This window comes from Marmota monax, unplaced genomic scaffold, assembly GCF_021218885.2.
Source record: "Marmota monax isolate L192 unplaced genomic scaffold, Marmota_monax_Labrador192_F-V1.1 WCK01_AAM20220418_F8-fsc00018, whole genome shotgun sequence".
Classification (NCBI taxonomy): domain Eukaryota; kingdom Metazoa; phylum Chordata; class Mammalia; order Rodentia; family Sciuridae; genus Marmota; species Marmota monax.
Genome location: NW_026692201.1, coordinates 18,594,883 through 18,607,064, shown reverse-complemented (window position 1 = coordinate 18,607,064; position 12,182 = coordinate 18,594,883).

Below are 12,182 nucleotides of genomic sequence, written 5' to 3'. Positions count from 1 at the left end.
TTGCATTCACAACTGGTATGGGGAAAAGCTTGATTGGCACTTCACATCAAGGCATAATGGTCTGTATTCCATCCTTTCCTTCAGTTGTCTTAGAGAACAAAATGCCTTGTTCCAAGAGTGTATCATGGAGTGGTGTGTGTGCGTGTGTGTATGTGTGTGTGTGTGTGGGGGGGAGTAACATGTACTAGTATCTCGCTTTTTTTTTAATGTGACAGTAATGCATCTGCATCAAGAGATGGAGTCTATGCTTTTTTTTTTTTTTGTCTTAAACTTATATGGCTCTTTGTAACTGTCCTGAATAGAATAAGGTGGTATGAACCCTATGACTTTCATAGCTAGATTGTAAAAGGTGATATGACTTCTGCCTGATTTTTCTTCTTTTCTCTCCTTCTCTGTCTCCCTGTCTCCCCTTCCCCTCTGGTCTTTTTCACTGCTTGCCTCTGGAGCCAAATCATCATGTTTGGAAGAAAACCAGGCCATATGGAGAGACCATATTAAAATCTGCCCAACAGATCCAACTAAGTCCTTAACTAACATCAATATCAACCACCAGTTATGTGAGTGATGTATCACAGACTCATGCTAACTATTCCAAGTGAAGTCTAGAATATTCTAAAAGATATAAGCCATCAACACACTGACCCACACATTAGAGTCCCCAAATCATGAGAAATAATACATTATTTTATATTAAGCCACTAAATATTGGAGTTCTTTGCTATGTAGCAATAGATAACTGATGCAGGCCTTCATCTTTTCCAATACAATATCTCAACATTATTCTAGTATTTGTTAGAGACTGGAAATTTATCTGCTAAACCAGTACACCAGGTTCTATATTCTCTTTCTCCCAAACACAGAACTTTGTCCCCTGATACATCCTCTCAGAATTGACCATCTCAATGTCAATGGTAACCACCTCTTATTTATGAATTTTTCCAATGCAATGTTTGCAGAAACTTAATGAAATAATTGGATACTTAAAGGTATATTGGTTTGGGACCTGAAAAAACAAAAATACTCCATGGATTTGATGATCTTGCCCAAAGCACTATATAAAACTCACCAGAGCAGAGGCCTGGAGAATTAAGTGAGCAGATGAGAACATTCTACTTCTTCGGACCTAGAAATGAGAAGCCTGAATTCAATTGTCATTACACACTATCAATCCACATGTTAATGAAATCAATACTTCAGACTTCCATTCAGTGGTTTCTGTAAACTTGGAACAACCAAACTGATGCTAAGAAATGAGAAAGATATTGATTTATAGCTCTTGCTAATGTATTTGTATGCAAAAAATACAATAACCATACAACTATAGTTTTCAATGCTTTTAGTCACATGATTATTTCTTGAAACAGAATCTTACAATGAAGAGACTCAAAACAGATGAATGGCTCAGGCTTAAGGAGGCAATTGTGATCCAAAGCACCAGCTGTTCTGCCCTAACCATTACCACTCCAGAGATCTCAAAGAATTGCTGCAGAATTCCCTGCTGGGATCCAGGGGAAGTGTGTTGAGCTACACTATAATTCTTCTTTGCTATGAAACTAGCACACAAAAAAATCTCAGCTTATTATGAACAAGGAATATTATCTGTCAGAGCTAGGTTGGATTTTGTCTGTGTTCGTCATATTCTATTTTCTAAGGAAATCCCATGCAAATTCCAGGAACCTTGTTAATTTCACAGGACTCTCTGTAATTGCTCAAGGTGCAAATTTTAAAATCAGAGTTATTAGTATAGCTAAGAATGTTTTGTTCTTCTTTAGTAAGACTGAAAAATGCCTGCTCTTCATTAGGTATCTCTGGGGCCAATATTCCATTTGACCATTCTCACATTCTGAATTCCAATAGACAACCATTTTTCCTCACTCTTGCTCCAATAAAAAATTGCCTCAATCTAGTCATTCATTACTCTCAGACCCAGGTTTTCATGTCCTGAATGCTCTCCCTGCTTTCAAGTGTCCTTCCCTATATACTTCTTAAATATTGGTGACAACATAAATTTCCAAAATTATTATGACTGTCTGCTGTTGAGATATATTCACCAACTCCTCCATCCCACTGTGTTTGTCACCTTTCCACGATTGGCTTAGCTTTCTTGTCTCCAATATCCAAGCATAAGTTTTATCATGACCTGTCACAAACTGCATTCATGAACCAAAACCAATATTGCTTTATTCTTCATAAAGGATTGGAAGAAACTTAAAGAGAAGCACATTGTGTAAAAGAAAATCAAAGTAACTACAAGAAGGAAAGTTGAAGAAACATAAGAACTGTAAAACAATGCTAGTAATAAAATAACTAGATTATATCAAATCTAATAAATACTCTTTGAGATTCTCAAAAACTAAAATCAAAATGGAAAAATGATTCATGTTGATAAGGGTTACTATGAAATACCACATAAAATAAAATAGACCTGTGTTTAGGAGATTATGTCTACCCATTTCTTGTATCAGTACCTTTCACAAAAATGGCTTTTAGTTCTTGGTCATAATAAAAGTATTATTAGTATTAACATCTACAGTAAATACTACTTATTGTATACCCTGCAATGTATTTATGTTATTTAATAACCAATGCCAATATAGGGGGAAAGTACTACATCTATTGTCATTATTTAATAGATAAAGGGATTGAGGCAAAGAAAATTCAATTAACCTGCCAAAAGGCCCCACACCTGGTTAGTGGTTCAGGGATACCGAGTCAGGCAGTCTGGCTTCAGAGTCAAAATCCTTAAATATTTTGAAAGAGTTTCCCTAACCCCACTGATCACCCTTGCTTCAGCATTATTAGGCTTTTGAATATCTGTTGAAATAATGGACAAGTAAACCATGTTTGTATCCTTCCAGTTGTACCACATACAGTGCTGTGAGCAGCACTAAAGGAGAAGGATACCTGCATGGAATGGTGTGTGTCTACATTGCCTCCTCTTGTCACACTTGCATTACATTTTTCCTTTCTTTGCTGTGACTCCCATGTCTGACTGTGAACATCTCTGCTACATTGGATGAAATACTATGATCAGGTAGATGGTTCCTGATACCTTGTAGATCTCACCTTACCCCATGGCTGTGCTAACTACCTTGTTAGCAGTAGTGGCCAGAGCATTGATAAGAGGCCCTCCTGCAGGTGCCTTAACTGAATGCAACAATTTTTCCCTAGCCCTACCTTAGCCTCTCTTTATCCATCCTTTCCCTGAGGCTTTCAGTGAATTCTGTGTTGCTGGAACTACAAGGTACCTCCCTAAACCCTCCAACATACATACACCTGAGCTTCTCCAAGAAGATGGGAGGTGTGCTGTCCCCATTTATCCTCAAAGGGCATCCTTGATTCTCTCTGAGAAAAAGCAAAGTTTTCAAATAAGTCTGAACTTCCTTATATCTTGAGTTTGCTGATTATGGAAGAAGAAAGCCAAATTTTGATCATCTTCCTACGAAGAAGAAAAAAGAAGGAATCACTATTTTTATGTAAAAGTTCTAAATATGTGAAATTTCACAAATGTTCCACTTTCCTTTTTTTTTTTTTTGGCCTATATCTAATGTGTTTAATGGCATAAAGGTGTAAAATCCCTTATTAGATATCTCCTTAACTTACTTTTATACCATTCCTCTAGTGGTTTTCAAACTTTTTTTTTTAGTTAAAAATGGTACAATTTTATGGGGCATAACATGAGGTTTCAATACCTGTATTTGTTGTGTAATGTTCAAATTGGAGTAATGAGCATATTCATCCATTCATTCATTTCTTTGTTTGAAAATATTCAAAATACTCTCTTCTGGGTAACATAATACATTATTGTCAACTAGAGCCACACTGACGTGCAATAAAACTCCAGAACTTACTCCTCCTTCGTAACTGTAACTTAGCACCCTTTCACCAACTTCTCCCTCTCTTCTTTTCCCCCCAGCTTCAAGCCCTGGGACCATTTTTACTCTCAACTTGTGTAAAATAAACACTTTTAGACTGGACATATTAGTAGTATTTTATCGTGTAGTATTTTACACAACTCTTACGTTTGTTTACACAAATTTCAATTTTCTCAGATTCTGACTTTCTACATAAATTTAAACTAGATCCAATACTGCAACAAACTCTGTGGTTGAACCCTGAGAGCACATGGAAACAGGCATCGTATTTTAATATTACTTTGCAGTTTCTTTCTATGTAGATTTAATATTAAAGTGCAATTATGAGGCATGCAATATATATGCATACTTAAATTAAGCCATCCAGAAAGAGAGCACTAAAAACTATGTGTGTTTATATTAAAGTAATAATATTGTGTAGCTTTATATGTTAGATAATGATCTTGTTGAGAATTTGCTCCGATGCTCAATTTCTGGATTTAGTGTCAAAAGCTCAAGAGTGAAGCTCTGGGGAAGACTCCATCACTGAAAACAGAAACACAGAAATAACATTGTGTTTCCCATCTTTGGTTTTTATGTGTCTGTTTCTGTAAAAGGATGCAGCAATTTCTTCTGAGGATGGGTTATTTTGGTGTGCAGAAACCTATATTAATGTGAGAATTGTACTTAATGAAAATATAATGAGAACAAGGTAATAAAAATATACTAAGAAGAAAATTAAATATTATAAAATTTAGTTTTGAAGGTAACTCTTAAATAGTATATGAACCAATATAATTTTATATATTTCATATAAAGTATATGCAAAATATGTGGAAATATATAAAATAATTAAACTTTAATTCAGGAGCTTCATTTTTTAAATAAAAATATGTTGCTATATGAATAAGTGATATTAAGTGTCATTATCAAAAGGTTTCATGTGCATGAGTCAAGATATACTGCTATAATCAAGATAACTAAACATCTCTGTGATATGTCATAATAAATTCTACTGTAGGTCTGAGGTAACATCTGACATTCCATGCTACTCTAAAAAGTTATGTCACCTCCCATAACAACATACTTTCACAATTAGTTTATTCAAACACAAACCATGTAGCACTTCAACTCAAATTCACTTGCAAAGCAGGTCACAGGACCACATACAACTTCAAAGCAAGAAGAGAAGTAAAAAATTTTCTGGGTCCAAAAGTAATTTTGATGATGGCCATAATATCTAAGAAGCAGGCAATGGGATTTTCAAAACTGTTTAACAATAAAATTGAAATAGTTTGGTGCTGGGAGCCATTAGCCAAGTAGGTATGACAATTTCCTTGCCAGCGTACCCCATGTTGCAGTGACATTGAATGTACGTGACCTTGCTCAAGGACCAAGGCAGATTAGGGTGTTCCCGGTTTTAAGATAATCGTGTTTAGGGCGTTCCCGGTTTAGGTTCCAGGTTTAAGGTTTAAGATTATTCCTGCTGGGAATAGGGCGTATCCTGCTGCCTGAGTTCCCCTTGAGTTCTCACGGGATTCAGACAATATATTTTGGAGATAGAAGCCCAGTGGAGGTGAATTTGGGCAGAGAACGTGGATTTGGGAAGAGAACGTGGATTTCCCCAGAACGTGATTGTAGACGGCTGGTGTGAGTTCGGGAATAAAGAGTTGCTGTTTGAATCTACAAGCTGTGTGGTGGCTCGTGATTTTGTGCCCAGCCAGACTGTGGCATTTGTGCCCAGCCAGACATTGGCAGTTTGGAACATTTAACCACCCATGGGATTGCAGGTCAACTATACTTTCCATGTCTTATCCTGATCAACACTACAAGTGTGCACTACACAGCAGCTGTTCATTTCAGCTTAATGTTTCTAATAAGTCCTGTAGCTCAGTGATTTCTAACATAGCATCCATTATTTTAATAAGTCCTATGAAGATATACATTTTCTAAGTCCATGGAATTTGGTCCAAGAGAATACTAGAGCAAAGGAGAATTGTTGTTTTCTTCTCCTGTCTTAAAAAGGGGCTGCAAGATGTTTTTCCATCTGGACTCACTTTCCATATATCCCTTTCCCACCTCCAAAACTTAAAAAGTTTAGCCCACTCTGATTTGAAGAATGTAGCTGGGTGGATGATGGGAACCTATAGAAAATCATGTATCTTTGTATGTTTCTGGTTTTGCTGAGGTTTCCTGTACTTATTTTTTAATTCAAACAATTCTGAATGTTATACAGTAAAAGAATAAAATATCTCTTATCTCCACTTTTATAATATTCTCCAGAGTAGACACTTCATTCTAGAGTTTTAGATACAGTGGCATAGGAGGTTTCAATGTGCCATTCAGAGTAAAAAAAAAAAAAATAGAAGCTTATTTATTTATTTAAATTTATTTAATACTGGAGATTGGACCCAGTGGCACTTTATCACAGAGCTACATCCTCAAGTTCTTTCTTGATTTTTTTTTTTTTTTTTTTTGAATTTTGAGACAGGGTTTCACTAAGTTGCTCAGGGCCTTACTAAATTGCTAAGGCTGGTCTCAAAATGGTGTTCCTCCTGCCTCTGCCTCCTGAGTCACTGGTATTATAGTCATGAGCCACCACACCCGGCTGAAAAAAGTGTTTAATGAAAGTATTAGGAGAACAATAAAGTATTTATTACTTCTGTATGATTCAGCAATAATGACAGTGGGTAATTTGCTTTGAATCTTGAAACTATAATAGAAAATACTAGAATATAAAACTCAAAATAAAGTTTGGAAAATGTTATTAATGTACTTATTTGTAATCACCATAAATTCAGAAAAAAATGCTTTAATAAAATACATTTGTAACTTGGACTTCTATTGCTATTCTAAAATAAATAAACAATTGCCAAATTCCTCATTACACTTTGAACTTTATATTTTTAACCTGAAGAAGAATTTACTATCATAGATCTCAATAGAATGCTACTAATTTAGCAACTCAATGGAGGCTAATCAGGACCAATTTTTTAATACTCTTAAAGTTGTAACTACCCATAGGAGTTTCCAAAGAATTAGTCCTAACAGAAAAACCAGTAACTTTTAAAAGTAAAACTAACTTTAAGCAATTGTTGCCATTTTTTTTAATATTTATTTATTTATTTATTTGGCGGACACAACATCTTTGTTTGTATGTGGTGCTGAGGATCGTACCTGGGCCGCAAGCATGCCAGGTGAGCGCGCTACCGCTTGAGCCACATCCCCAGCCTAAACCACAACCATTTTATTTAATTTTTTCCCTGATGAATAAATTTAGTTCTAGTAATTTTTCCTGGCTTTGTTCAAAGGGTCTAATTCTGCATGCTAGTATTAAAACTTGATTCTTCTTCTCTTGTCCTCTTTGCATTATTGATTCTATATTACACAAAGATTGATTCTCTAAATCAAACTTGGTTATCACTACTAAAATCATTTCTTCGGCTTCTCTTTGTATGTAGAATAAGATCCATTCCCCTCGGTGTCTATAAAGTGCTTTTGCAGCCTCTCCAACTCTATCCAGTCCCACTCTCCCCTGTTTGCTGGATTTAGCTACACTGGTGTGTTTTCAGAGAAAATATATGGGAAACAGCAACTTACTGTACTGCATTGAACAGATATTTTCTAAATAGTACTCCAGTGGCTAGATATAGCTCTGTCACTTCAAAAGCTACACATCTTATTCTACACTGTTTACTACTTGAAGAATCAGCAGCAACTTAATACCAGGCATTATAGCATCATATATTTTTGTCATGCTTATAGGCTTTCTAGAGGCATCCACCATAAGGTTTAAGTGAGAAAAGATTCAGTTTCTGACCTATAGCTTATACTATAAGTGAATATAGGCATCCATTTAATAAGAAGGAATGTAAAATATCCATTTTTGATTATTTGGCTCTTCAAGTTCACGGTTCACAGGTATAAAGGATTTGCAGATGGAATTGATTTGGGTTATTAGTCCATACCATTATTTTTACATTAATTATTCATATGCATTACATTTAGTTATTTAAACTAAATGACCTGTTAACCCTCTATCCTTTTTTTTATCCTTTTAATAATGTTTGTTTGTTTGTTTTAAATAGGAGAAAAAAAACTATAACCCTGAAAGATTCTTAGCTGATACTCTAGCTTCTCTTCAGGGCCTCAAGAGATTTAATGTGTCAGTCTAGCTCTTGTAAATGCCCCAGCTACAGCTCTTTTTATTATGTTCTCATATAATCTTCTCATGTCAAGGGTCTTCACTCACTTGGAGCATTCTTTTGCGTTTAGACCGAGACTCTACAGACTCAGCACATTTCCGTATTGTGTCTTTGAGACCTATTACTGGGAGATACTTGAATAACTGACACAAAACAGCTATTAGATGGCACACAAAGGATTTGATGAACTGGTTTGATATCCTTCCAAGTAAATTTTACAAATCAGAATTCAAACTGTACTTTCAAGTAACTGAATTAGAGAAATATGTTTTCTTTTTTTAAAATGCTTTCACTATATTTTTGTTTGATTTTAAGAATTCTTAATGAAACCTGAATTGTAGCATTTTATAACATGTTTCAAATCTGTTTGTCCGCGACACTATTGTGAATAGAGAAAATCTGAAGGCATCTTTAAAAATCAAAAGAGAGCCCCCCCAAACTACTGATAATTAAATCACTGTAGCAACATTGCTGGATAAAATATCAATAAAATCATTTTCATATCTATACTGTAGCAACATACCAATACAAAATTAATATTAAACATTGCCAGTTTCCAGACACTAAAGCTCTATTCATGAAAAGACACTGTTACATTTAAAAAGCAAGCCATTGACTGGGAGAAAATATTTTATCTAGAAATGTACTATTTGTGTAGCCACTCACCAGATGTAGCTATTTAAATTAATTAAAGTTAATTTTAATTTAAAACATTAAGTGTCTTAGGCATATTACCCTCAGCTCAAGTGGTCAACAGTCATATGTAGATACGGCTACCATATGGACAGCATATAAAGTTTTGTTGGCTAGGTTAATCTGGAGTTAATCATAGAAAGCAGAGGTCTCAGAAAGCAATTTTGAAACTAATCTTCTTGTCATTAAGATGACAGCATTTTAATATTTGCCAAGAATAGTCCCTGGCACTGTGGAATGAGTGAGTATTCTTTATTATGTAAAAAGTGGTAATTATTTACCATAAATATTCCTTATAATATGTTAAAATATTTTTGAAATATTTGTTAATTGTTATATGGAAATAGTTGTTATTATGAAATTATATTACCTTTATAAATAATCCCAATTTACTATAACCTGGTATATGTTTAAGTTGAAACTGACAATAATTATGTCTTAATATGTTCTATAATATGTACAATATCATACAGGTCTACTATACAATAGAATATAAAATTAAATGATTCATGGATAATGAAGACAACTGCTGGAAACATTCAAAATTTATTTTAATTAAACCATTATATAACTATGCAGCATAATTCATAAATTATTTTAACTATATTTTATATTTTAAGTTTAAAATATAATATAAAACAAAAAATGAATACATATTCCTGTCAGGGATTAAATTTCACTTTGAAGTGCAATTCCACCTGGTATCCTCTAACCATAAGGGCAAATTGTCCATTTTCCTACCATTTGGAGAAAAAATGAAAAATATATATCAGTTCTCTGTCTTCAAAGCTTTGGTTTTTTGGAAAGCAATTCAGGCCATCACTTTCATTTCTGGAATCTGATTTCAGTGTAGAAAACTTGGACATGTTATCCCTTTCCAAATGAATTAAAGTACATATTTGTGTAACTACTTTTGAATGCATTTGCAGAGAATTATTCAAAGTGTTTATTCAGATGAATTATAATGCCAATAAAAAAAGCCAAGTTTTTGATCCAATCTTTTCTAGTGAGCTGAGACATGGATTTTTCTCTCAAATGATATTAACAAGTTGATGTCTTTCATCAGTTAAAAGCATCTTTTGGTGAACCATGCCAACACTGTCATCTGACTTTCCTGTAGCATACCAGATTACTGCATTCACCAAGCAAAGCCTTGAACTCACTGTGACTTAGCCATAGATCATTTAATTCATGATGATAATCATGATGCCCATTAGTTATTCCATTTTTAATATTTTCCTCTTCTCCCCACCCCTCTTAACAATTTCTGATTCCTCGTAAACAATGCAATTATGTGATCTATGTTCAAAACTATGTCATCATCAATTTAATTTTCAAAAACAGACAAACCTTAATAGCAATCAATGAAAAGTAAATATCTTTTGTAGCTGTGCTTAATAATTTTGGCTGCTGTACATCAACTGTTCAAGACATTTCTTAACGCATTAAGTGTAAATGGTTTTTATTGTTGTACTCAAGAGAGTCACTAGATTAAAAGGTTCTTCAATCATGTTATTATGGGTGGAATCATGTACCCTGCAACTCATGTGTTGATGTTCTAACCACTGGTACCACAGAACGTGGTATTATAGAGAAATAGGGTAACTGGAGATACAATTAGTTATATTAAAACAAAGTCATATTGGAGAAGAGTAAGCCTCTAATCCAATATGGCTAGCAATTTACAGCGATGAGAAATTTTTACACAGAAGCACATACAGAGGAGAACCATATGAGGAGTGGACCTATACTGCCACAAGTCAAAGATGTACCAAAAGTTAGGTTAGAGATTTGGAAGAGTTTCTTCCGTCATGCCTTCAGAAGAAACATAGCCCTCCAACACTATGATTTCAGAGTGTCAATCTCCAAAGTATAATATAATAAAGTTTTATTGTCTAAGACACTCAGTTTAAAATACTTTGTTATAGCAGACCTAGCAATGTAATACACATATCACACATTTTTGGCATCATTACTAAAATTTAGATGAAACAAAATAAATGAAACAAACATACCACAAATTATTTATATTTTTCACTTAACTTACTCTAAATTCAGTTAGATATGAATATCAAGTACAGTTATATTATTATTAGATTATCTTTGGAAATGCTTCTTTATATTTGAAACACATAATTCTTATATCACAAGGAAGACAATGTTTAAAATTTTCCAACTGAAAAGTATGGTGTCAAGCTTATGTTTCAGTTATTAAATAATTTTTCTCACTAGATTATTATTTCATCCATATTTCAAAATAAATGTTGTTGAAATTTTGATTGATTGTGGAAATTTTCATCATATATCTTTTCTGAAGTGCAGAGTTTTTACCACAGATTTGTTTTTTACAATGACATATTTCCAGTAAAGATGTGTCTGGACATTGAACAGGTAGGAATAGTCTACAAGTCCATCAAGAAAATGTTGACTTCAATTTTCCCTAAAATATGTACCCCACTTGGACTATCTGCTGTAGGCCAACTTAACTTTTTTGTTTTTTTCTTTTTGGTACTGGGTATTGAACCCAGTGACACTTAACCACTGAGCCACATCCCCAGCCCCCCTCCCCTCTTTTTTTTTTTTTTTGCATTTTATTTAGAAACAGGATCTCACTAAGTTCTTAGTGCCTCACTAAGTTGATGAAGCTGGCTTTGAACTCACAATCCTCCTTCCTCAGCCTCCTGAATCACTAGGATTACAGGTGTACGCAAGTGTGCCCTAATATATATATATATAAACATCTTTGTTTTTTAAAATTCATGTAGGATAAGAGAATGCATGTAATGGTAAATGATGTTCAGCCCATTGTTGGGAGACAACAGGGAGTGATGGACCTTCCCTAGAGTTCATGCCCTTCCCATAGGGAGGGTCAGACATTGAAATCCCATGGGTATCTCCTAGCCTGGCACATTACCTATTAGGTAAAAATGATGGCAAGTAAAATCATTTTACCAAATTTTAAAAAAAAGAAAGATAAAAAGCATAAGTTCATTTATGCCTCTGGACTTCCAGATAGACACTTGATCTGTTGGATATTGCCCCTAAGTACTCAAAAAAAAAAAATCTGATTTAAAGTAGGAAGAGGTTTGTTTTTGTTTTTTTGTTTGTTTGTTTGTGCTTTCACCAGGCAAAGAGTTCAACTAGACATGAGAATCCTGCTGGGAGCAGAAAAACCAAAGACTGGAGACTCTGGGTTGCATATTCCAAGTCTTTCTCCAAAACACCTGCCTGTGAACCAGAGGTGTATAAAATGCCTGTGTCTGATAATTCTTTGTGGAAGACCAACCTGAACTAGAGTGTCACCTATGAAACCAGAAGGCAGGAGAAAAAACTGTACTCTGGAAAGGTAGTTCACAGGCTTAGCTTCCCACAACACTGGGAAGAAGGAGAGCACACACAGCCACCACCACTACTGGGTGATGAGAAACTA